The sequence below is a fragment of the Equus caballus genome, chromosome 15 (assembly GCF_041296265.1).
Source record: "Equus caballus isolate H_3958 breed thoroughbred chromosome 15, TB-T2T, whole genome shotgun sequence".
Classification (NCBI taxonomy): Eukaryota; Metazoa; Chordata; class Mammalia; order Perissodactyla; family Equidae; genus Equus; species Equus caballus.
In genome coordinates, this window is record NC_091698.1 from 78,990,068 (window position 1) to 79,017,709 (window position 27,642).

Consider the following 27,642-nt stretch of genomic DNA (forward strand, 5'->3'; position numbering starts at 1 on the left):
AGCAATCATATCCTGAGTAATGACCATGTCCCCCAGGCCATCTTCTTCACTGCTGTGGTTACCAGTGTCTTTGACCTGCCAGCAGCATTATAAACATCATCTATTATTTATAAATCGCTCACACAATGGACCATAGACAGTTCTTTGTGACAGGCCCTCACATTTTTGTCTCCACCACATTTAGCTTATTGATGGGGTGCAAAGAAGAAGTGTCCCTAACCATTCCAGGAATTCATGTGAGGATGTTCTATGTGAACACTTGCTCCAAAAGCTTTTTATTCTTTTATCACCAGAGGGTGGCTTTTCACAGAGATGATACTTGAACAAAATAGCCTCCAATTTCCCCTTAGTGAATGAGTTTTAACATGCCCCAAAGGCAAGAGAAAGATTTAGATTTTATTTCTAATATTACATTAGTAAGATGGGCTGAGTTTCTGAATAAATCTCTTTTTAAACAGCACATCTGAGTTCAGATAGTAGCCTGACACATAGATTGAATTAGAAAGGAAACACTGACAGGTAAGGAGATGACAGATAAATAGATAAATAGTGGTAATAATAATAGATAGATAGTCAGACAGATAGATAATTACCAGATACCAGCAGAGCCCCCTCTGAATGGGTTCTGAAATTGTTTAGCAATAGAAAAGCTTTGCAATCCTCAGATCAGCCTGTGGCTCTCAAATAAATCTTGGTAGAGTTCCCAAAATACGTCTTTCTCTGTTAATATATTAGCTTATTCTCTGTGTCATCTAAACATAGGGTTATAATTTCCAACTATTGAAATTTTTAATTTTTAAAAGGGCATTCTTGCCTCACTCCCATCCTGGCCCTGTTGCTGAGGTAGAAGAGGATTGACAGCAATTTAGAGCTGTGGTCCAACGGACATTAACATATTTTCCACTTTGTAATTACAGTCTTGTGAGGTCTGCTCATGCCAGTTACATTTTATAGAAATACGGAAAATTAGCACATGTAAAAATAGTCAAATTTTTTCAAAGCCCTTTAATTATTTGCAAGGCTCACCAAAAAGGCCCAATGTAACCAGTCATTGTTCAGCATATAGCCCAGGATTAGAACTGATGTCTAAGAAAAAAATAAAAAGAATGTTTTCTGCAGCTCTGTGTCTTGCTGATAATTTCTTGATAATTACATCTAAGATTCAAATGTAGGTTTTGTTTTGAAATAGTAAAGCCTCACAAGAAAATAAACGAACAGAATAAAAACCCATGTAGTTCAGAAAAAGCATCTCTTCATGAAATAGCTCAAAAAAATAGACATTTTCTATGCAATTACTTTTTGCAAAGAACTATGAGCATGCTCTGATTCTTACTAGAGGAACTCTGCGAGCAATTAAATACGATGTTATCTCTAGCCCTATTCGGATGCTGTTAATAATAGTAACAGCTATCATTTATTCAATCTCTACTTTTTTTTCAACAAATGTACTTAAGATGTACCTTCATTATCTCTCAACCTCCAGATAACCCCGTAAGGAAGTTAATCTCCCCTTTTCAGGGCTAAGGACGCTGATGCTCTGGGAGGTAAGGGACCTGCCCGAGGGAGCAGAGCTAGAAAATGGCAGTGCCAGCATCACAAGGAGGTGCGTCCAATTCCAGTTCTCTGTCAACTTTGCCACTCCTTCCACTCTGGTAGAGGCAGGGACCCTACAGATCTCATCCAAGGTGTGTCCTATAACAGACGACATTCATATGAAGGACAAACTACCATGGGGCTCTTACCAAAACTGTTATGGGAAAGAAAACAAATGGTGCCAGAGGCAACACCCAAGGATTTGCTAATTTTATTGTGCCACTCTTTTTCATGGTAGATCAGTATCAGTCACTTACTCTAGATTGTAACTTAAATTTGATATGATTTAGGTTATAATTAATTTTAGACACTTTAGCTAATAACCCACATCTCTTTCTCCCACTCAATATGCATCACAGAATACAGAAGAATGAAAGTGATCGTGGTATAGGTACAACATTGAATCCATTCTAATTTGTCATTCATTTTAAAACAAACCAGTTGTGAGTTTTACTAATTTATTAATAGAAATTGATTTTTTGTAACACTTCCCAGCTAATTGTGATACATCTCTTTGTCAACACTGCAGTTAGGAATCACTCGTGTGGCAGATAGTAGGTACTCAAATTTTACTTTTATTTGATGCAAGTTATCATTTTACCTAAATTAACATGAATCTTCAAGTCAAGTGTGTGAGGAAGGGAGAGAGGGATGGAGGGAGTAAGTAAATGACTTTGTCATCTAGTCAATGGCTCAACATCTCCAGGGCTTGGGAATTTGGTAACTCCTGAGGTGGCTCATTATAATATTAGCAACTTACTTCTTAATTGAACCAAAAGCCTTTCCCCTGAATCTTCCTCCCACCCAGTGGTGCATGTTCTACTTTCTGCAGCCACCCAGAACCGCTTCATTCCGCATTGTAATGTGACGGTCCTAAAAATATTGGAACAGTTATCACATTTTTTCTCCCCAGGCTATACATTGCTAGTTCTTTCAACTATTTCTCCCACGATCTGATTTTTCAAACTTCTCACTATTCCGGTAACTCTCTTCTATTTTTCTTGCACTTGGCTCCTTTCTTTGATGCTTCACCTACACTTAGCATTCTCACTGATCGTGTTGGCTTCTAGAGCCTTGACTATTCAGTGAGGGTGCCTTGTCATTCTATTGGGAAAACAACTCATGACACTGTCTAGTGTTATCTTTTGCTTTTTGGTCCCTGATATTGCTGCTATCACCCTTAAGTGGTGATTTTCAATCTGTGTTCCTGGAAACCCTAGGATTAGAAGAAGTGCCTCAGGGCAGATCAGGAGACACCAACAGCCAGGAGGGGAAGACTCTCACATCCTGCCTCAACTAGAGCAATTACATTTTTACCCAACTCTACATTCAGCTTCTGCATGGAATTTCATTTGAAAAGATTGTTCTGAAAAGAAAAAAAAAAATGATTTTAAAGTTTGAATAGCATTGCCCTAGAACAGAAGTGGAAGAGTGCAAGGATGTCCAGAAAACAGCAGAAATCCAGGGAGCCCAGGACCTATTCAGGCAAGAAGACCTTCTCCCAGGGCTCAGCTTCTTCTAAGCAGTCTATCAACTTGAGACCAATATAACAATTGCATTCAGAGAGCATCACTTCTGCTCTCAATAACACAGGCAAACTCATCCTCCCCACCCAGATGAGCTCCTGACTGACATAACTCAGTGTAGCCAGCTCAATCCACTTGGCTGGCATTAGGAGCACAAAAAGGGCAATTCCATGGTATATAGGAAGGGTACTTCCTCAAATTCAGAATATGGGATGCCATATTTCCATTTGTGAAGGATAAGATGAAGGTTAATGGCTGGTTTTACCTGCTCAAAGAGAGGGTCATTATTGGGAGGCATAATTAAGAACTACATCCACAGAAAGGTTTAGGAAATTGGTTCTCAATCTTAACTCCACGTTAGAATCTCTCAGGGAGCTTTAAATAATACCAGTGCCCAGAAGTTTTTATTTAATTGGCCTTAGATACAACCTTGGCATCAGTATTTTTTTAATCTCCCCAGATGACTTTAACATGCAGTCTGAGTTGAGAATCTCTCATTGAAGATAAGACCAATTGAACATAATTTAAACAGGAAACTATTTGTTCATTCAAGTGTGGATAATCAGTGGAACTAATGGTTGAAGTGACTGTGGGATTTTATGGGGCTACAGAGAGATTATTTTGCGGTGAGGGTCAGGAAAGGGGGGAAGGGACCAGGAAGTGTCCATTTCACTGAGCATTTCTCTCAGGCTTCAGAGTGATCCATTTGCATATGGGGAGGGTAAATTCATGGTACTCTCAACATGTGCCTTGGAAAGATTTGTAAACTGTAGGGTAGGAAGACATTTCCTCTACCCACTCTGGGTCCTTCTGGCTGGACAATGAGTTAAATTCACAGGAGACAGAATAACAGGGGAAAATTAAACAAAGCTTTATAACATGTATACATGGAAGAGGCTCAAGAAAACTGAGCAACTCACCAAAATGGCGGAAGCTCTCACCTTAAATACCACCCTCAGCTAAAGACAAAGGAGGATGTTGGGGGTGAGGGAGTCAGTTATGGGAGATTACTAGAAAAGCACAGTAAATAAGAGTAAGGTTATTATGCAGATTTAAGTCCTTGCCTTCTGCATTGATAAGAGTTTCTAGAGATAAAGTCATTCCCCCCTTCTTCCTGGTACAGAGAGGGAGACACCTTTACAAATGGAGATTTCCTTTACAAATATAAATGTCTCTTAACAAAGGGTAAGTAAATTCAACTTTCCAGAGTTTCTCTCCTGTCTGCAGTTTTTAAAAGTAACTAGCCCAAAATAATCCTCATGCCAAAGAGACACATCTTGGGGTTGCCAATTCTAGTCCCCCAAAAAACCATCATTTATGGTTATAGACACAGGCTGGCCACAACCAAAGGCCTGACAACCAGTTGGTGTCTGTTAAGTATAGTAGAACCAAGCAAGGGTTTGAGTCTAGAGGAATGAGAAAAGAAGGAGCAGAACAGATTAGATCATTCAAACTACTTTCTTGCTTGTACCCTCAACTTCCTGACCCCTCATCATTTCTTTCCTTTAGCAGTGTTTATTCAGTCCTTACTTAATAAGCCAGACATATTGAGTGTGGGAACTCATTTTTCATTAAAAAATAAAAAGACATTAACCCTGTTCCCTTGGAGCTTGCTTTCTAGTAGATGAACTGATGGTCTAGCTTTTCCTTCCTTTTCCTGAAAGTTTTTGAAGCACTAGATTACATTCTGTCTGTCAGCTTCCTTGCCTCCAAGTCACATCTCAGCCTACAGCAATCTTCCATCCCCTCCACTGTTTGGTAACTCACAAAGACAGATAATGACCTCCTGGCCACCAAATCCATTCATTCAACACTCAATAAAGGTTTGAATGGTCACAATACTTTTCTGTTTTAGTATTGGTTTTTTAACCTTGCTTCAGAATTAGACACTATTGTCCATTTTCTCTCTAGAAATTCTCACCTCCCAGAGTGCCTGAAATACTTTGCTCTGTTAGTGCTTTTCTGCCCCTGATGCCAGATCCTCTTCCTTTCTCCACACTCTAGCATTTCAGCCCCTCTGTCTTCTGCCCAGGTAACTGCTCCACCACAAATTCACTGTCTCGTTTGATCATCATATTTATTTCCTCATATGATATCACTATCATGATGTTACTGACTTCAAAATCAATATCCTCCTCTCAAGCATCCCCAAAGCCCAAATCTATATATTTACCTGCCCACTAAATGTCCACCTAGATGTCCCACAGGCATAGCTAGCCCAACACTTCCTAATACCTCTCCTACCTCCTTAAACTGCTCTTGTCCCACACTCACATCTTGTTGAAATAACACCATCCTAGTTATCTGAGTTGTAAAATGAGAGTTCTTCACAGCTGTTACCCGTTCCCCACCAACCCCTACCTCAGCCAGTGAAATAATCCAAGAGAAACTCTTTACTCCTTAAATGGCATTTATACTTTTGAAGAGTATGGGTAGAATGTCATTTCATATCCTTTTGGTTAGAATTCTGTTAGCTGGAATGGCATTTCAAAACCTAGGTTTTAACAGCTGTTAATGAAACACACATTACGTAACTACGGAATTGAATATGTAAATCAAATAAAAATACATATGTTTTGTAAGCTTTCTATCTTTTTAATCACAGAAAGAATCACTGGTCAATCAGATGCTTTTCTTAAGACATGGTTTGATACTCTCCCATTTTTCCTGAGTCTGATATAAAGATCAGCATCTTTCATAGTCAGCACCCCTGGAGGAAATCTAATAAGGAAGCAGGGAGAGAGACATATTTAGTATTTTTTATTAAAATGCAATAAGAACAAGGGCTATATATGGACCAGTCTCTGAATGGATTTGCATATAGAAGATTATAGCCTATCAGCTATAATTAGAACAATATTATAAATTAGAACAGTATTACAAACTTCTCTTGCATGTCTCAAGGAACAGGATAGGAAATTCATGTGTAACTCAAAGCAAAACTTCATAAACCCCTTTTCTTTTCTTCTTGCTCCCAGTTCTTTAATCCTCTCCCTTCAACACACAACTTTTTCTCCACCCAGATAGCTAGGTTTGCCCCCTCCACATCTTCATCCTCCTACTGCCGCCCAGCTCTTAGCCTCTCTACCTAAGTCTTTTCCCTTCCTCTAGTCTTTCTGGTCTTACCCTTCTCTATCAGGTTTCCCAATTCTAGGTAATATTAAAATTAGGCTGACAAAGACAGAACTCTCCTAAGAAATTAAGAGGGAGGAGAATCTGTGTGAGCAAACACAGAATTACCTTTAGCTAGTAAAAGAAGCCTGAGAATGCTCATACATTATTAATAAATCTTGTTGCCACCACATTCACTTACATAGTATTGTGATACTGTGATTTATAATAAGAAATATATATTTGGTCTTCCTTCCTGTTTCTAGCACAGAGCTCCTAAAATCTTTGCAATTTCCTCTGATGAGGACTTAAATGTGTCTTTTGTTATGTTAATGAGATGATATTTGGGAAGCACCTAAGGAGGGGGGCTAGTTACCAAGGGACCCAACCATGTGATTAGAGTAGATGGCTAATGACTTAATCAATCATGACTATGTAATGAAGACTCTGTAAAACCCCAAAAGGACAGGTTCACAGAGCTTCATGTTGGTGAACATGTGAAGAATTGGGGAGAGTGGTGCATCTGGAAAGGGTATAGAATCTCCACGCCCCTTCCCCATACCTTGCCCTATGCATCTCTTCCATCTGGCTGTTCCTGAATTATATCCTTTCATAATATAAATAGGTGATCTAAAAAGTAAAATGTTTCTTTGAGTTCTGTGAGCCTCTCTAGCAAATTAATCAAACTCAAGGATGAAGTCATGAGAACCTCTGATTTAGAGGCCACTTGGTCAGAAGTACAGGTAACAACTTACAACTGGTGTCTGAAGTCCAAGGAGAGGGTTGTGGGAACCTCTAATCTGTAGCCGGTTGGTCAGAAGCACAGCTAACAACGTGGGCTTGTGATTGGTATCTGCAGTGGAGGGCAGTTGTGTGAGACTGAGCCCTTCACCTGGGGAATCTGATGCTATCTGGTAGAGAGTGTCAGAACTGAGTTGAATTATAGGGCACCCAGCTCATGTCCTGAGCATTGCTTGCTGGTATGGGAGTAAAACCCCCTTGTAAGGGAGGAAGACAAATCCTCTACCTTCTGGGTCCTTCTGGCTGGGCTACAAATTAAATTGACATGAGACAGAATAACAGGAGAAAATCAAACAAAGCTTTATAATATGTATACATGGGAGAGACTCAGGAAAACTGAGCAACTCACCAAAATGGCAGAGGCTGGTCCCTTAAATGCCATCTTCAGCTAAAGACAAAGGAGGGTGTTGGGGTAGTGGTTTGGGGCTTCAAAGGGGAGGAAGGCAATTCACATGGAGATGGAAAAGCAAATGTTTAGTAGATAAGAATGGGCTTAGCAAGGACCCTCACAGTCTTTGGATACCCAGAGTTATCTACAGTGATGGCCTGTTCTGGGGCCAGGGCTTTTATCTTAAATTCTTTTAGGCAGTTAGGGGGAAGATCAAAGTTTCTTCCAGAGTCTTTTGTTCTTAAAAATAATGAAGCCAAAGAGACACATTTTGAGGTGGCCAAGCCCACACCCTCCACACACTGGAATTGGGTCCAAAACTTTTAAGTATGTAGTTGAATTGTAACGCATCTCTACCAACTGCGCAATGACTTCTAAGCCTGGAGGAAGGTGAAGGAACTCAGGTTCAGAGTTCTATGTCTTCCCCGTAAAAATAAACTGCCTCTATCATATCTCTTCCACAACATGTGTACTGTTGTAGATACTCTGAGTCAGTCTCTCCAACATAGAACAGTGGCATGAGGAGCTTGGCAGAACTACTCTCTAGCAAAACAAACATAATTGGTGAAAATTACAAAAATACAACCATTTGAAGACTCTAAAATTGCCCTAAGGGTATACAGCAAATGAAGAAACATTTATTCAAAAATCTATTGAATCTTCATGAGAATGGTGTCTATGGCACTTGAGCCATGATCCACTCCCTCCTTCGTGCCCCAGCTCAGCATGAGGAAAGTTCCAATCTGGGTGAGTGTGGCCAAGAACTTAGGGCTCCCTGTCTCCCCAGACAGAGGCTGTGGTGTCCCCACAGAAGGGGCATGCTGCCAGCATTGCTTACTCCCAAACCCCAGCTCCCTGTAGCAGAGGCTGAATTCTAGGTGAGTGCAGCCGAGAGGTTAAGGGTTACCTTCCTCCCCTCAGTCCCCACTCATAGGGTGAAAGCTCTACCCCAAGCACAGCAGGCCAAGAATACTGGGACCCCATCACCCTCACCCACTCAGAGGACTGCAGTTGCCTGTCAGGAGAGGCAAACCAAGAAGATTAGGCTGCTGCCCACCCTGTGCACAACTCATAAAGCCGGGGCCTCACTCTGAGAGGAGACAACTGTCCTCACCCCAGTTTTAGAGGAGTGACTCAGAGATTTTGCCCAGAGGTAGAGGCAACAGCAAGATTAAAAGCCAGATGTCAGTATCTATGAGCCTTTCCTCGGGGGCTCTTAATTTCCTGGGAAGAATCCTTCCATTTCCTTTCTCGGGTGAATCCACCCAGTTCCAGTATTCTGAGGCCAAGGGTCGGGGGAGGGGATGAGCGTGCCATGACTCAGAATGCAGGCTTCACATGGTCTCCACACTGTGTCTCACAGAATGTCTCTAGAGACTAAACCATTCCCTTTGTGTAGGGGGTTGGGAGGAACCTTGGCAGTTTGAGTGCTCACTATACATATTTCCAACAGTGCCTGCTCTTAGGCTTTTTCCCACATCCCCACCTATATAGAACCTGGTTTCTCTAAATTGTGAGACTTCAACCTTCTTTGCGTGGGAATTCTAACTCTTGACAGTGGTGATCCTCTCTGAGGGCCCCTAGGCTACGGGTTCTTTGCTAGGTTAAGTCAGTTATCACATATTTATTCACTTTCCTGATGACCTTCTGTATCATTTTCTGGCAGATGGAATGGATCGGCCACCCAAAGGCCATTCACATCTCGCTTCTCTCCTGTGTCCTCTACCAAAGGACTGAACAGCTAAAATACTCACCTTCTCATACTCCCCTTGAAGCCAGGGCTGGCTGAGTGACCCAGTTCTTACCTATAAGATAGAAGCAAATGACACTAAACGGGGCTGCAGGAGAGCTTTCTAAGAGAATCAGACCTAGTCTTCAGGCCACTCACCCCATTGCTTCCTGGGGCTGCAGGGCTTATCCAGAGACTATGAGTGATACCCACCCTCTTAATCTCAAATTCATGTGCCTGATGCATAGTAAACCAAACACTGAGGGAGACATTGGTGCTTAGAGATGGAGATAGGTTTATTCCAATTGGCCAAGAGGAGAAATCAGGAGAGGATTCTCTCAAATCCACTTTAACAAGAAAAGGCAGGGAGTTTTATAGAGCCAAGGGGAGTGGCAGGAGGAGTGTCAGAGAAATAAAGGGGTAATCCGTGATTCTTTCACTTCCGATAAACCCCTGGACAATCTGACTTCTAGGCATCAACAGCAGCTGGGGTCTGGTAATCCTTGAAAGCTTTCTCTTTGTTCTGTAAAACAAGCTCATAAATCCTTGTGACCTTTGAGCGACCCCTCAGGTTAAACAGGCAAACAGCAAATTGACAAGATTAGCTTCTTTTCATAACAAGGTCAAGAGGTAATCTCATTGAGAATTTACAGTAACTCTCAGGTAGCCAGCTTCAAGAGGACAGACACCTCATGCTGGTATACAATAAGACTTTAGAAATCATGGTGAAAACGAAAATTTTAAAATGACTTACAAGCCACTGAAATCACAAAAGATCCCAGAAATAGACATAAGTCATGGAATAACACCAGAGCCTTCATTCACAGGAAATTCTCAGGCTTCCTAGAGAAGCACAGTGAAACATGGAACGATTTGCTTAGGGATTTTCACTGCATTGCCACTTGCCTCTGTGTCTTCATCCTCCTCTCCTTGGCTCTATTTCAGTGAATAATTTCTGTTAAAAAAAGAAACACATATGCACAAGCTCCCGTTTCATCTTTTCTTTTACTCAGAATTGTCCTTTAGAAGCAGGAAAGGTATACCACTGTGACCCCAGGAGACTGGCTCCCTGGGGGCAGTCCCTCTTCTGGCTCTTACATCTGCTTCTGAATCAGGACTCACTGTTCCAAAAATAGATCAACCCTGCCCGCCCCCATCCCCCCATCATATTAGTGAGAAACGGATATCTATTAATGATTTCTTGGGGAAAATTGTAAGGTGGGTTTACACTGAATATCATAAGGTAAAACACTTCATTAAAATAAAAATCACCTTTAAAGATCTCTATTTTAATCCCACTGGTGACCAACCATATCTTTTTTCCCCTCTACCGTCCCCTCTCCACCCTCCAGCCTCCCTGCCACCCTGGTCTTCCTATTTTATGCAGAGTAATTTATCTCCCATCTGCTTCTTATCTTCACATGCATCAGCCAACCTCTTAAAACAAAAATCCATTTTTAGGATACATCCTTCTTAGAAAGGAGTTTGTGAGAGGGCTGTAAATAAGAATTTTTTCCTGTCACACCAGGGCCATAGATTTTGTTGTTGTTGAATTTATTTTACTCATACTCCCTCTGTGTCTGGCTACATTTCTAAACTCTTCAGCCCTTGTTTTCTTCTCCACAGTTCCTGCTTCTTTTTCTTTTGTTAGTTCTATCTCCTTCACACTTTCATAACTTGCCTCTCTCCTTCTCTTTGCAGAAGGTGGTGAGGTCATGACATGGGGGCAGTAAAGGAAGAGGGGGTGATGCTGAGGGAAGGAGGGTGCTGGAGGAGGGGGATGTTGGGGTGGGAGGTAAGGGCAGTGTCTTGGGCAGGTTCCTGAGAGGTGGGATCTGAGACTGGGTTTTGGGTGCTTGTGATTCGTTGAAAGAATGCCCTCAGAAAAAGCATACAGGGCTGGGAGGGAAGCTAGAAAGGAAAGGGAAAGAGCAAGCAAGGATGTGGTCTTGGGCAAAGACTGACTTGGCCTGATCTGTGGGGAGAGAGCTCTGGAGCAGAAATCACACCCAAGTATGGTCTGCTTTGAGGCCAGGGGCCAGTCTTTTGTGTGAAGGATCAGTCAGCCCTTGGCTTTTCTGCTGTCCCCTCAGGGGTGGAATGCAGGGCTAAGTCGCAGAGCAATACTCGGCCAGGGCAATGCTCTGGAGAAAGGGGGCAGCAGTGAGCTCTAAGCAGCCAACCTTCATGGGGCAGGAGGATGGGCAGCCCCAGGAAAAGGCACCCAGGTGGACCACTGCACAGTCTATACAGAAACTGGCAACCATTAAGGAAGAGCTGCCTCTCTCAGTGATTATGTGTGAGGCACTGTGCTCAAAATGTTCTTGCATTTTCTCATTTACTCCTCACAACAGTATGGAGGGATAGATAACCTTTTCCTCCTTTTGCAGATGAAGAAACATTAAGCAATGCATGATGTTACAAATAGTAAGAGACAGAACCTGGACTAGAATCTTAGCTGACTTACTCTAACGTCCGAGCTATGAACCATTGTTTGGTCCTTCTAATAACTCTAGAAGATGAGTATTATATTCCCAATTTACAGATAAGTTTGATTCAGGTCCATTAATGTACTTGTACTTCTGTACCTGGCACACAGTAAGCATTGATGACTGGCACAGAAACAGGTAATTAAAACAATGTGATAGAAAAGATGCTCAGCATCATTAGCCATCAGGGAAATACAAATCAAGATCATATCAGGTACACCCACTAGCATAGCTAAAATTTTAAAAAACAGACAATAACAAGTGTTGATCAAGATGTAGAGAAATTGGAATCCTCCTACACTGCTGCAGGGATTGTAAAATGGTGCCCCCACTTTGGAAAACAGATTGACAGTTCCTCAAAATGTTAAACATAAAGTTACACACAACCCAGCGATTCTTTTTTTTTAAAGATTTATTTATTTATTTATTTATTTTTTGAGGAAGATTAGCCCTGAGGTAACATCTGCCACCAATCCTCCTCTTTTTGCTGAGGAAGACTGGCCCTGAGCTAACATCTGTGCTCATCTTCCTCTACTTTATATGTGGGACAATTACCACAGCATGGCTTGCCAAGCGGTGCCATATCCGCACCCGGGATCTGAACGGGTGGACCCTGGGCTGCCCAAGCAGAACGTGCAAACTTAATCACTGCACCACCGGCCCAGCCCCTACCCAGTGATTCTACTCCTAGTTATATACCCAAGAGAAATGAAAACACATGTCCACACAGAACTTTGTTCACAAATGTGCTTGACAGCATTATTCATAATCACCAAAAAGTAGAAACAACTCAAATTTTCATCAGCTGATGAATGCATTTTAAAAAAATGTGGTAAATAAAGAACTAAGACATGCTACAACATGGATGAACATTATGCTAAGTGAAACATTACGCTAAGTGAAAGATGACAGTCACAAAAGATATATCGTTTGATTCCAGTTATATGAGATGTCCAGAATAGGTAAAACCACCACGGAAGCAGAAAATAGATTACTGTTGCCTAGAGCTAGTGGATTCAGGGTGAGACTGCTAATGAGGCACAGAGTTTCTTTTGGGGGGGGGGTGATAATATATTCTAAAATTAGATAGTGGCAATAGTTATGCAACTCAGTAAATATGTTAAAGACCATTGAATTGCGTACTTTAAATGGGTGACCTTTATGGTATGTAAATTATACATCAATAAAGCTATTTTAAAAAATGAAAGCGTGATAGAAGAAAGCATGGGATTCTAGAGGAAGTATAAATGAGGGGTATGGTGGGTCTCAGTAAGGACGATTTCAGCCACAAATAACAGAAAACTCAATTTAAGCTTCATTCAGCAATAAGGGAATTTATTATCTCACATATCAAGGAGGCTGGAAGAAGAGCAGTGCCAGGGTATTTAGGTCAGCAATTCAGTAGCATCTTCAGGATTCCAATTGTTTCCATCTTTCTGTTCTTCCATTCTCAGACTATTGGCCTTTGCCCTTAGGCTTGTCCCCTCATAATCAGAGTGTGGCTGCCACAGCTCCACATGTCACTTCCTCACCAGCAACCTTCACAGACTAGAAGAGAGAATATCTCTTTTGGCTCCCTTTTTAAGAGTGAGATCCACTTTCCCAAAAGCTCCCAGAAGACTCCCTCATGTGTTATCAGAATTGCATGATTTGATTATTCCTAAAACAGTAGCTGGTAAGAGGAATAGAATTATTGCTATTGTCTTAAACCAGTCAAGATTCAACCCCTGAGTCCAGGAAGAGGCCCAGCCACCCTCGATGCTAAAAAAATCAGAGTATTGTTCAGTAGAAAGAAGGGAGGATACCTGGAAGCAATCAACCTCTGCCACAGTGTGAAATAAGGAAGAGACCCTGGTAGGCAATCCCTGAGCTAAGTTTTAAGGTGCTAGCAGAGATGCGGCAGATTGGGTGGACCCAGGAAGGAGTGGCTTGAAGAGCAGGCAGGGGAGAGAGGACATTCTAGGAAAAGGAGAAAAAATGAGCAGAAGCATAGAGACTAGGAAGAAAATGGAAACGTACGAGCTATTCGCCGAAGCATAAAATGATGAAAGATGCATTCACAAGCCAGCAAGTTAACTAGGTTTGTCTGTTTACCAACAAAAGTTTATGAAACTAGAAGAGACAGGTCAAATCTGCTTTGGATTTCTCTGTCAGAGAGATGTTCAATAGATGACCTGTGCTTCCCTAAGAAATCAGAATGAAAAGTGAAGAAAGATAGTAGCTTTAAATTAATTCTCCTGTTTTTCCAGAGCATCTCCTCCCCACCCCCACACCCTTCTCTCTCTGTTAGGCGGCAAAGGCCTACAAGCCAGGGCTAGACCTTTGGTACTCGTGTTCACTGGACTGCCCACTGCATTAAGTCGTTTGGGGTGGAGGGGAGGCTCCTGCCGTAAGATATCCTACTGTCTGTGAGCTTCTTTTCCTCTACAGCATTTTTGACATAAGGTTTCTTGGCATGGCTGTAAGTTCTTTCACTCTGATGCAGTGCCTTTGACTGGGAAAGTGGAGAAGGCTTAGAGAAGTTCAGAAGGGAGAAATGAGGCTACCTGTCCATAAAACGGAAGCCCATTCCTATGGGGACACTGCGGACTCATCGTGCTCCTGTGGAGTGTTACCTGTCCCCAAAGTCATGAACTCAGGGGTCATCTCCAACTCCCTTCCCGCCTACACTTAGGTAATCTAATAACGTGAGCTGTGACTGGGATCCTGCCTCTGAACTTGGGGATGATCTCTAACCAATTGTAGCACCGTTTTGTACTGCCTAGAGGTGGCCTCAATCATCTTCTAGGCTCCGTGCTCCACAAAGCCAAAAACTATCTGTCAGACTTTGTATGAGAAGTAAAATCAATTTTCTGTCCTATACTAGTCAAAGTTAGGCAGTCACATCTGCAGAGACAGCAGGGTTGAAGAGCGTGACAACTGGCCATATTATACAGGCCCCCTGTGTTGAAGGAAATTTATTTACTAAGTGCAGACAGAGGGATGGAGCAGCACCAAGATGGAAGGGCTCTTTTCTTGTTGGGGTGATCATGAATCACTGGACAATAGTGAAGATGGCTCACCTTTGGATTCTAAGCCCAAAATGCCATTTATACCAATGGTAGTAATATACTGAAACTAATTAATACTGTATCCCAGGTCACTCCAGGTAAGATTGCAATTGCCTCTGAAAAATAGGAAAGATAGATATAAAGAATTATTTCCAGGTTCCCCATAAGAGAAGTAAAAGCTATAACCACTGAAAATTTCTAATTTAATAAGAAAAGAAAGCAGATGAAAACATGTTTACGGCTCATATCTGCCAAAGAGAATTAACTACAATGCACTTTAAAGCTCTTCTTTCAGTGGGGGATTAGGTGCAATAAAGCCCAGCACATTTTGTCTCCACCACAAACTAAAATGATCATCTGCTTATCTATCATTTATTTCACACAGAGGGCTCACACCAATAAAGCTCTGATTTTACAGAGCTAGGAAGGAAGATAAAACCCATAAAACATGCTGTACACTTTTATGGCTTAAAGATATGTCTCTCAGAAAGGTGAACCAAATATTTACAAACAAGCCTATCTCATTATCTTTTTTGCGCAGTGATTTTTTTCACAATATGGTAATTCCTTGGGTATCGGGAGGTCAGATTCCAGCAACTCTAGGTATCTCAGCATGATCCTTGCAATCAGAATTTCCTTACTAGGAGGAAAATATTCTTGGCACTGTTGTCTGATGCCTACAGGGTGGAGGTAGCCCTGCACTGACAGTAGAAAAGAATTGTCAGCCCCATCCCCTACTCACTTGAAGCAGGAGGAAAGGACGGGACCAGAGGTCATAATCAGGGGAGGACAAACAGACAAACAGCCTCTCTTCTGGAATCAGCACTCATTTGTGGAGATTCTTTTGCTGAATCGTTGACTTTTTATACTTTGAATTCTGTCTGTTCAGTTCAATGGAAATTTGTTTAATAATACTATAATCCAGACACTGGAGAGATAATAAGTTCCCTCAAAGTGCTTATTGTCTAGGAGGCAAACAGGTAAGCAAACAGATGATTCCAATATAGTCTGATATGAGTCAAACAGAAGCAGACACAAGGTGTGGTGGAGGACGTGGAGGACGCCAACCCTGAGGGAGACAGGTGGGGCTGTGGAGATATGCAGAAGGGTTCTCAGAAGATGCTTCAACATAATTGAAATGTTGTATTATGATCGTATTAAATACGAACATTTTATATCTGTTAATGAGGTAGTTAAATACATAAACTACTTATTTTTAAGAAATAATGACCTTATTTTCTCATAAACTCATATAAAAAAGTGTTACCTACAAGAAACCACACCCTCTGACCCTATTGTCATCAAAGACAGGTCTCTGTTTCCTTCTCCTTCTATCCCTTCACAGGAGGTGGGGATGAAGGTCAAAAACTGTGATTAGAATGATGGATGAGAAGGAGTGAAAGTGCCAGGTATCAAGGAGAAAAGCAGCAGACTATATTGTCCCTTTACTGATTTCAGACTTCGCATCTGCAGCAGCTGAGGCTGGAGAAAGACAGAAGATTTAACTTTAAATCAAGATTAAACACTTAACTATGACATGGGACTGGAAAGCATCTTTGGTTATCTGAAAATGATGAGAAAAGTTATGGGAACGGCTTTAAATTTCATTCAAGGGCAAAGAAAGAGCTGGCCCCACAGAATAATAAAAAGAGAGTGGTAGACAAAAATAAAATTGCGTCATGATTTAACTCAAAGCAGTGCTTGTTCAAAATAAGAGACACAGCTGAAATCCAAGAAAGAAATGGAGGGAAGGAGGGAGAGAAGGCAGGAAATAAAGAAAGAGGAAGAAAAGGATTAGAAGGAGAGAAGAACTGAAAGCCAGGGAAAAGGAAAACTTCTGAAAAGTAGAATAAAAAGGAAAGGCAAATGGAAGGAGGAAAAAGATAAGAAAATGAGAGGATCGACCTGAGAAATCTAACATCCAACTAGTAGGATTTCAAAGTTAAAAACAAGTGAGAGCCATATGATCCAGCAACTCCTCTTCTGGGTAGATACCCCAAAAGAACTGAAAAGTGGGGACTTGAACAGATATTTGTACATCCAGGTTCATGGCAGCATCATTCACAATAGCCAAAAGGTGTAAGCAACATAAGGGCCCATCAACAGATGAATGGATAAACGAAATATAGTATATGCATACACCAGAATATTGTTAAGCCTTAAAAAGGGAGGACATTATGACATACACTGCAACGTGGAAGAACCTTGACAACATTATGCTAAGTGAAATCTGCCAGTCATAAAACAATAAATATTGTATGATTTTACTTATATGAAAATAATGATTAATTTTATATGTCAACTTGGCTAGGCTGTGGTACTCAGATGTTTGATCAAACATCTGTGTAGATGTTGCTGTGAAGGTATTTTTTACATGAGATTAACCATTTAGATCAGTAGACTCTGAGCAAAGCAGATTATCCTCCATAATGTGGGTGGGCCTCATCCAATCAGTTGAAGGCCTGAATTGTACACTTAAAAATGGTTAAGATGGTAAATTTTATGTTTTGTGTATTTTTTCACAATTTTTAAAAAATAAAAACAGATGAGAGGACTGTCACTCGTGGAGAACATGAATCCAGAGACTGGAAAAGACTACCCGAGAGCCAGAACAGAGAATGAGAAAAGACGCATAATCAAGGCATGCCATTGTGAAATTGCAGAACACCAAGGTTAAACAGATTATAAAAGCTTTAAGAAAGAAAAAACATATATAAAAGGTCACTTACAAAAGGAAACTAGAATGACTAAATTAGACTTCTCAAAAACAACAATGCAATCTGAAAGCAATGTTTTTAAAATTCTGAGGGGAAATTACCTTCAACCTCGATTTCTATACTTAGTCAAAGTACTAATCAAGTACAAGATTAAATTTATATTTGTTACACACAGTGTAGAATGTTCTTCATCAAAATAAGTAAATAAATCAGGAAACACAGAGACTTTGTATCCATGTAATAGGAATCTCGAAGGGTAACAATGAATAACTCCAGAGGATGACTAACAGGCCTAGAGACATGGACAGGAAATCTGTGGGCTCAAGGAAGGTCTCCAGAGAACCAGAGAACCTGGTAAATTATCTGAAGAGCTTGTCCAAGTGCAAAATTACATTGAAAAGTTCTCCCTCTCTCTCTGTCCCTCCCTCCCTGTCTCACTCTCTCCCTCTTTTTCTCTCTCTCTGCTTATTCATATGTATATTTGTGTATATTATTCATATGTATATAATTACATTTTTATAAATATTTTAATATATTTATATGTACATAAAAAACAATGCAAATAAAAAGCTATGAAATCACTAACTTCAAGACAAGCAAAACATAAACACAAATAGGAAAAGTGAGCAATGAAATTAGGCTGAGGAAAAGTATGGTTTCAAAGTGTTAAATCCTCATCCTTCATAACAGGAAATGAATCGATAATGTATAGAATTAATAAATTAAGACATTGCAGGGTTATTTTAAAATATGGAGGCAGACACCAAAAGAAACAGGCAAAAGAGTTCAAAGTATTTGTCTCTGGGAAACAGGACTGGGGATTGGAAAGGAGTGAATCCAATAGGTTGATTTTCCTTAAAAGCCTTTTAGTTTTATTTGTGTTAAAACTATAGTAGAAAAAATAAGTTTTAAAAGCTGTATAGGGACTACACACCTAGAAAAATCCAGAACGCAGAAAACACCAAATGCTGCCCAGGATGTGGAGCAACAGCAACCCTCATTAATTACTGGTGGAAATGCAAAATGTTACAGCCACTTTGGAAGACAATTTGGCAGTTTCTCACAAAACTAAACATAGTCTTGGCATATAATCCACCAATTGCACTCCTTGATATTTACTCAAATGAGCTGTAAATTTATGTCCACACAAAAACCTGCACACAAATGTTTCTAGCAGTTTTATTTGTAAATGCCAAATATTGGAAGCAACCAAGGTGTCCTTCAGTAGGTGAACAGATAAATAAACTGTGGTATACCCAGATAATGGAATATTATTCAGTGCTAAAAAGAAATGAGCTATCAAGCCATGAAAAGATATGGAGAAAAATTAAATGCATATTATTAAGTGAAGGAAGCCAATCTGAAAAGGCTATGAAGGGTAGCGGAATATGCCATCCCAAAATATGCCACTTTGGCCTAAGAATTATTCTGGGCTAAAGAAAATTAAAAAGAAGCAGATACAAGAAAAGAATCTCTGCCCTTCCCTTATTTGCTTAAAGACAGGGCATAAATTTGTAAAAACGTCCCCTCCTCCCCTCTTAACCAGTGAGGACAGAAGTTAATCACCAGAGACAACTGTAGACAGCACCAGAGGAATCTACATAACAAACTTTGCTAAAACTAGCCTTTATCTTCCATTAATTTCCCCATATATTTGCCTTCCCACAATTCGCCATCCTAGAAACTCAAAGTCCTTTTCCTTTGTCTTGTCATTTTTCTAAAAATTTATTGTTCTTTTGTTAAGATCCCATATAAGCCCAAGTTCTAACCACCACTTTGAGTTTCTCATCTCTGAGTGCTCCCGTGTGAATGCACAATGCATGCGTTAATAAACTTCTGTTTGCTTTTCTCTTGCCAATTTGTCTTTTGTCAGTCTAATTTATAGTTCCTAACTGGAGAACCTAGGAGGGGAGAAGGAAAATAGTTAAGTTTTTCCTGCCCTACAACATACTGTATGATTCCAACTATATGATGTTCTGGAAAAGGCAAAACTATGGACATAGTAAAGGACCAGTGGTTGCCAGGTTAGAGGGAAGGAAAAGATGACTAGGAGGAACACAGAGGATTTTTTTTTTTTTTTTTTTTTGAGGAAGAGTAGCCCTGAGCTAACTACTGCCAATCCTCCTCTTTTTGCTGAGGAAGCCTGGCCCTGAGCTAACATTTGTGCCCATCTTCCTCTATTTTATATGTGGGACACCTACCACAGCATGGCTTTTGCCAAGTGGTGCCATGTCTGCACCCGGGATCCAGGCCGGCAAACCCCAGGCCGCCGAGAAGCGGAACGTGCCAACTTAACTGCTGCGCCACCGGGCCAGCCCTGAACACAGAGGATTTTGAGGGCAGTGAAACTACTCTGTATGATGTCATAATGGTAGATACATGTCATTATACATTTATCAAAACCCACAGAATGAACAACACCAAGAATGAATCCTAGTGTAAACAACAGGTTTTGTGTGATAATGATGTGTTCATGTAGGTTCACCCATTGTAACAAATGTACCACTTTGGTGGGAAATATTGATAATGGGGGAGGTTATGTATCTGTGAGGGCAGGGAATATATGGGAAACCTCTGTATTGTTTGCTCAATTTTGCTATAAACCTAAAACTGCTATAAAAATTAAAGTTTATTTTTAAAAGTACATATTTGGGGGACCGGGCCGGTGGTGCAGAGGTTAAGTGTGCGTGTTCCACTTTGGCAACCCAGGGTTCGCCAGTTCGGATCCCAGGTGCAGACATGGAACCGCTTGTCAAGCCATGCTGTGCCAGGCATCCCACATATAAAGCAGAGGAAGATGGGCATGGATGTTAGCTCAGGGCCCGTCTTCCTCAGCAAAAAGAGGAGGATTGGCATCAACTAGCTCAGGGCTAATCTTCCTCAAAGAAAAAAGATATATATATATATTGCAAAAAGCATGTCATGAAAAAGAATTATACAGGACCTACTATAAAAGTATTCTTCACATAGGAAAGCCAATGTGGAATCATGGAAAGAACACAGATGTGAAGCCTGGTTCCAGCCTTGAGTCAAGCACTTCACCACCTGGGTGGTCCTGGACTTGTCAGTTCCCTCTCCTGGGTCCCATTTTCTTCTACTGAAGCATGAAGGAGCCACACTGGACTAAACATGACTAAACATGAGCCCCACAAAATGAAATGCTGAAAAAAAGTTGATTTGTGGTCGAATAACCGTGGTAAGTACAATTTAATTATCTCTCAGAGACTCCATACTCAATTAACATTTTAAAGGGGATGTGAAATCTTACAATAAAGAAAACTTTATGTTTTTTAACCTCCTTCATAAATCTCTTGGACCAGGTTTTCTCGACACCAAGTTTTTTCTTTGAATGTATTGACAGTTCTCTAACTATTGTTCTGTGGGAACCCAGTCCCAGTCCATTTAGGCTGCTGGGACAAAGTACCATAGACTGGATGGCTTATAGACAACAGAAATGGATTTCTCACAGTTCTGGAGGCCAGAAGTTTGAGATCCGGGTGCCAGCATGGTCAGGTTCTGGTGAAAGCCCTCTTCTGGGTTGCAGACTGCTGTCTTCCTGTTACAGCCTCACATGGAAGAAAGAGGGCAAGTGAGAGCTCTCTGAGGTGCCCGCCCCCTTTTTTTTTTTTTGAGGAAGATTAGCCCTGAGCTAACTGCTGCCAATCCTCCTCTTTTTGCTGAGGAAGACTGGCTCTGAGCTAATATCCGTGCCCATCTTCCTCTACTTTTTTATATGTGGGACGCCTACTACAGCATGGCTTGCCAAGAGGTGCCATGTCCGAACCCCAGACCAGAACCCACGAACACCGGGCTGCCGAATCGGAACATGCGTACTTAACCACTGCACCACCGGCCGGCCCCTCTGACGCCCCTTTTATGAGGACACTGATCCCATTCATGAGGGCTCTACACTCATGACCTAATTACCTCCCAAAGGACCCACCTCCTAATCACATTGTGGGTTAGGATTTCAAAATATGAACTTGCGGGGGACACAAATATTCAGTCTATAACACTACCCTAAGATAATTTCTAAGATGAATATCCTAACATTCCTTCATTATCTAAGACCCCATAGCAAATCCATACAATGGCCCTTGGAGCAGTGATAGATTTGGGAAAATACATAGACTTAAGTCATTTCTTTCTCTGATTTCTTTCTTCAGTGCTCTGTAATAACTTCATAAGAAGTCATTTAATATGGAGTTATGAATGTCATTTCAGAAATAAAATTCCCATAGAATGAATGATCATTTCAAAGCACAGCTTGGAGCTACAGAATTGTTTTCTCTAAAACTTTTTTATGTGGCCTAAGCTACATAGCAGATAAATGTCTTCTTATCTGAAAATGAATAAACACACACCCAGAGGCACCGCCAAAGTGTCATTCAGTGTTATAACAAAGAACAGAGCCAGTTCAGTCCTTCCTGAGCAAATAGCAAATCTTCCTCTTTTGATAGAAACAAATCTGAGTAAGGAAAATGCAATGTATTATTTCATAACTGTAAACTAATTCTCACAGGAATTTATGAGCACAGCTGATGAGAGCCTCTATCTGTCAATGCCACGATGCAGAAAACACTTCTACTCAGAAGCAAGGCGAGAACGTGATTAAAATGCAGTCGATAAGAGTGTGTGTCATAGATCACAGAGAGCCGAAGGAGCTCTTGCTTTAAAGCCCTGCAAACTGTGGGAGCAGATGCTGTGACTGGCTCAGGAGAGTCATCAAGGAAGCATAAATATAAAATAGCAGTTATGCAAGAATGTTTCGGGGCCTTGTGGTAGCAAAGGGAGAAGGGTTTTCAAAGCATATCTACCAAGATAAGGCACGAGAGAGAAGTCTGGATTTATAACAGTCATCAGCTATGAAAGAAGCTGGAGACCTTGACATCATTAGCAACAACTCCAAGCAGATCTTTCCGCTTGGGACGTATTTATCGGTCCAATTACAGTCATTATCCCCGTTTCTTCCAATTAGGATTACATGAAAAATCTAACCTGCCAGAATTAACATTCTGTGGAGGCTTGCCTTCCTAAAATCTTCACCATAGCCAAGAAAAAAAGAAAGCATCCCTGTCCAGGACAATTTAAAAATAAATTGCCATCTGCCACGGGCAGGAAAACCTCATTGGCCACAGAACAAAGAAACTGTTCCAAAGCTATTGTTGAGTATCTGCTGCAGCAGAGAATAAAAACAAGTGTCCCCACAGACTCTGGGGCTCATAGTTATATAGTTATTAAAACAAAATACAAATATTTCCCACTTTGTTAGAATTTGGTCAACTCATCTTTTGTCTTTTCCCGATCCACAGGCACACAATTAACTTGAAAATGATACTTTCTCTAAATTTTATCTTTCAGATGAGAAAAAATACAGGACATCCGGTCCTCAATAGAGACTAGAATAACCAACCTGGTAAGCCATCCAGTAGATAAAAACTTGTCAAGCATTAAAGAATATTGTTAGATGTTGGGACTACAAACTAAACACCAAAGAGTAGAAAAAGTAAAGGCAAGAAACCAAGATTTGTTTTATTTTTTTAACTTATTTATTTTTTTTGCTGAGGAAGATTGGCCCTGAGCAAACATCTGGGCCAATCTTCCTCTATTTTGTATGTGGGATGCCACTGCAGCATGACTTGAGGAGCAGTGTGTAGGTCTGTGCCCAGGATTTGAACCAGTGAACCCCAGGTCCCAAAGCAGAGCAGGCAAACTTAACCACTATGCCACCAGGCAGCCCCAAAACCAAGCTTTTATTGTGTGAGGAGGTAATTGCATTTTCACTTCCTATACCAAAGTGTGACATGAGCCATCAGCCTCCTCACCCCTTCTATGCCATGAGGCACCATGGAATTGACCAATGAGAAACACCAGTCAAGATCCACTGACATAAGAATTTATTCCTGCTACTGGCTGAGGTTTCACAGTAAACGGAATTCCAATAAGCTCCTTTGTCTCACATCCATTGGAATGAACACATAGTTAGTGTTAAAATTAGTCATGGTTGGCTTTCTAGGGAGATTAAGGAATATTTGGGGTTTTTTAAAGATTGGCACCTGAGCTAACATCTGTTGCCAATCTTCTTTTTCTTCTTCTTCTTCTCTTTCACTCCAAACCCCCCAGTACATAGTTGTATATTCTAGTTGTAGGTCCTTCTGGGTGTGCTATGTAGGACACCGCCTCAGCATGGCCTGACAAGTGGTGCCGTGTCCGCACCCGGGATCCTAACCCATGAAACCCTGGGCCACAGAAGCAGAGTGCACAGACTTAACCTCTCAGCTGTGGGGCCAGCCCCTGGGTTATCTTCTTAATTGAAGTTTGTTAAAGTGAATTATACTTTTCTTCAAAGGAATAGGAAATTATCCTCTGTATATTTTAAAAGTTTGTTATATTTAATAATGTTCAAATGAGTTGGTCCTTTTTGAAGACAATCAGGACATGGCATTCAAAAATATGCCACTGTGGCGTAAAAATTATTTTGAGCTGAAGGCATTTGAATTCCCGAAATCCCACATCTCCCAAAAGAACTCAGTTGTCATAATTGAGGCAACTTTAATTTTTCTCAGAGACTAGGACTCAAGAAGTAGGCACCACAACCAGACATTGTCACAAGACTATCGTATCTCCTATTCTCCTAAGAGCCCATTTATCTTAACAAAAAGTCATTTGTCTTCCATAAGTGCCCTTTCTCCTGCTCTCCTTCTACGAAGTCATTTGTTTTCCCAATGTCTTTCTCTTCTCCTTCACCTATGAAGATGATGTATAAACCCCAAATTGTAACCACCCCTTTGAGTGACTCATCACTGAGTACTCCCATGTGTATGTGAGTTGCATTTGTAAATAAACTCCATTTTTAATCCTGCTAATGTGTCTTTTGTCAGTTCAATTTGCAGGCCTCCAGCTACTGAACGTGAAAGGGTAGAGGAAAAGTTTTTTTCCTCTCCTACATTTCCTCCTCTGTCAGATAGAGGTCCAATTTTTTTGGGATACATACAGAGATTGCTACTCAACAACATGAACATGCTCAGATTCAAAAACTTAGACCTCCCCTTGCATGCCCTCAAATCCCTCCTTTTGTTGTCTTATTATTGGCAGCACATGGCCTTGGATAGGTATTTGGAGCCTCAGATGAGGAAAAATTTTAAATTTATGGCAGCTGCCTCTGGGTCTGAAGTTGAGACACAACTGATCTAGGGGTAGATTGTCTTGTTAAATGAGCCACCACTTGAATGGTAACTCTTTTAGTGACGCAAGGAAAAGGCAGGCACGAACTGTGTCCTGCGGGAAATATAACAGAATCCTTTGCGGCTTGATACAGGTTCCCACAAAAGACCCCTTTGTATGCAGCTCTCAGAAGGAGAGGTTGGCCATTTTGCTTATGGATCCCAGGACCCCTGGGAGAGAAGAGACTTGAAGCCGCGCATGACCCAGATAGGCCAGGGGGCTTACACAGTAGTCCACTGGCAGGAAAAGATGTCAAGAGCCCCAAAGCAGAATCACTACAGGAAAACAGTCAGGGCTGGTTGTTCAGGTTCAACTCAAAAGCAAAGTGTGAGAAGTGACCCTGGTACAGAGTTGGGCTGAGTCTGGAGCCCCTCTGGATCCACTGTGGCACAATGTCAGGCTGTGGGGAAAACAGCTGAGCACATATGTTGTCAGGGCCCAGGGCAGGCCACCCCAAAATATCCCAAAATAGCATGCTGATTATTTTGAATTAAAGTTACTTGAGACACAAAGAGGGCATTCTGCCCCTCCTATCTCTGTTCCCCTGAAAGCAGGAAGTAAATCTCCTGCGTGGAAGGTGCTCTGCCTGCGTCCTCATCTCCAGAGCTGGGATTCAGGGCTGAGACCCTGCATAAACAAACCTTGCTAACTTACTACCTCAAATCTTAACTCTGCTTAAATTCCTCACCAATTGGGTACCTCAAATCTAAGTTTCTTTGTCCTGTCACTCCTCACAAATTCATTGTTTCTTTGTGAAAAGACCTATATACTGCCTGCTTTGTTCACTCTCTGAGCATCATTTCTCCATGATCTCCAGTATGGGCATATTAAACTGGGTTTTCTCCTGTTAATCTGGTCTTTGTCAATTTTATAATTAATCCAGCCATAAGAACACAAGAAGGGTAAAAAGGGGGATTTTCCCTCACTCTGACAATGTCAACGTAACCTTAGAGCCCAAGCCAGGCACCAGCAGCAGGCTTTGCAAGGATCTACGCCAGGAAGGGCATCACTGAAGGAGAGTGATCCACCAGGCTATCCAAGAGAGCCAGCAGCAGAGCTAAGAAACAGCATCTGCAGGACAGGCAGCTAACAGGCTAAGTGGACTTTGCACCTCAGTCTCTGTCTGGTGTGTAGAAGGACTGAAGCTATAGTCCAAGGGTTCTTGGACAATTAGGAAAGGCAGAAAAAAATCACAGTGGGAAATATTTGAAGTCTTGCCAAATAAAGCATATGAGGATGAAGAACATGAAGTGATATTTTTCCCCAAGCTGGTGAAACAGGTCATTTCAATTTCAGAAAGATCATTTAAGTTACTTGAGTTAACACAAGTGTATATAACAACTGCTAATTTAAATAAAACTGTTAATCATTTTTAAATAATGAAAACTAGCAGTCATACCCAACCCCCACCCACTCACATTAGGGAGAAGAAAGGGCCACTAATTTGAGAAAAGCATCTTATAAATATTTTTCCTTTTTAGGAATATAGAGATGTCAATTTCAGCATTATAACCAGGGCAAAAAAAAAAAAAAAAAGGAATAAGAAAAACATTCAGAGTTACATGTTTCTCTTTGAAGGTTATTTTCACAGAACACAGCGCTGTTTTCTAAGGTCTTTGGAATCTTACAAGTTCCCTTTGTTTCAATTTTCCTTCCAAGAGCAGATATATATTAGCAGGAAACAGCAAGTTAGCAACAATTATGAATGTTCACAGAAATCTCTTTATTGCACAGACAAGCAAGTCTAATGAATGTTTCCAATGCTTTATCAAATTAGATTATTTGTCCACTTTGAGGGCACAGAAAGCTCTCTCTCCCCCAGAAGCCGTAGGACAAAAAGAATCTCTCTTTTTCCTCTTCTTTTATTTATTCATTTATTTATTTTGGTGAGGAAGATTGGCCCTGAGCTACCATCTATTGCCAATCTTCCTCTTTTTGCTTGAGGAATATTGTCCCTGAGCTAACATCTGTGTCCATCTTCCTCTATTTTATGTGGAATGCCACCACAGTATGACTTGATGAGCAGTGTGTAGGTCCACGCCTGGGATCCGAACCTGCAAACCCTGGGCTGCCAAAGCAGAGCCTGTGAACTTAAACACTACGCCACCAGGCTGGCCCTTCTTTTTCCTCTTCTTGAGTCTCCTCATTAAGTAGAAAACACTTGCACTCACTAGAATTGTAAGCAAAAAGCAGACTGTCAATATCAATTTCACTGGTAGAAATGGGGTGAGAAACGGGGTAAGAAATGGGTAGAGTCTTACTAATAGTGAAATGAAGAGAATATAGCACTACTCTTTCATTTTACTACATTGAGAATTTGAAGACTACTTTGGGTAACACGCAAATTAGATAACCCATAATAATATGTGTACGTGGCCTCTAAACATTTAGAGAGAGAGAGATCATAGGCAAAAAGAGATGGAGACTCCTCTCCCAGAATTTTATTTCATCAGTACTACTCAAGTGTTTTTTCTTTTTTACTTTTATATGAAGGGAGAGAGTATAAGAAGAGAACGTTGGGAATACAATTTCCCTTTATTAGCTCTGTGTGTTTAGACAACTGAACTCAAACTCTCTGAGCTGCAGCTTCACTCATCAAGATGAGAAACCACCTATACTCTTCAGGTTTTCTGGGTGGCTTCCTCACCTCAGGTACTGGGCCATGTTACATCACAGCCACCCTAGACACAGCCTTTTCACCACTGTCTCTGTGGCTCAGTCTTAGTTCCCCAGCTTTCCAATTCCAAATTCACAAGGAGAAAAATGCTTGGCCCAGCTCATCTTTTCATGTGAGGGATCTTGGAGGACATTATTCTTAAGCTATGTATTCTCCTCTCATACAGTCAACTACAACAGCTGTGGGAGGACACAAGGTCATTTTCTTGTTGGTTTAGCAAAGCAGAGAAAATTTCAATAGAAGGGAAGGTGGGGAGGGCAGACAATGATCAACAGCTCTGGGCTAACAATAAAATACTTTAAAACTTCAAATAAAATATCTATCTTAGCACTGTATT

General features: G+C 41.0%; 2 long non-coding RNA genes across 3 annotated transcripts; one reads left to right on the forward strand and one right to left on the reverse strand.

Annotated features, from left to right (window-relative positions):
- Window positions 1–5,693: 5,693 nt before the first annotated feature.
- LOC106781705 (uncharacterized) lies at window positions 5,694–19,723 on the reverse strand. 2 transcript variants are annotated; one of them, XR_001378392.3, is made up of 5 exons: window positions 19,606–19,723; window positions 10,055–10,103; window positions 9,174–9,224; window positions 6,986–7,083; window positions 5,694–5,840 (listed from the first exon to the last, which is right to left on the reverse strand). It is a non-coding gene; the product is annotated as an uncharacterized lncRNA (long non-coding RNA). The 2 variants fall into 2 exon arrangements; XR_001378393.3 differs by lacking the exons at window positions 5,694–5,840; window positions 6,986–7,083; window positions 9,174–9,224; window positions 10,055–10,103 and adding exons at window positions 12,956–13,185; window positions 14,700–14,803.
- An 85-nt stretch (window positions 19,724–19,808) lies between these two features.
- On the forward strand, window positions 19,809–22,930 carry LOC111768227 (uncharacterized). Its single transcript, XR_002800406.2, has 3 exons — window positions 19,809–19,879; window positions 20,375–20,600; window positions 22,766–22,930. It is a non-coding gene; the product is annotated as an uncharacterized lncRNA (long non-coding RNA).
- Window positions 22,931–27,642: the final 4,712 nt, after the last annotated feature.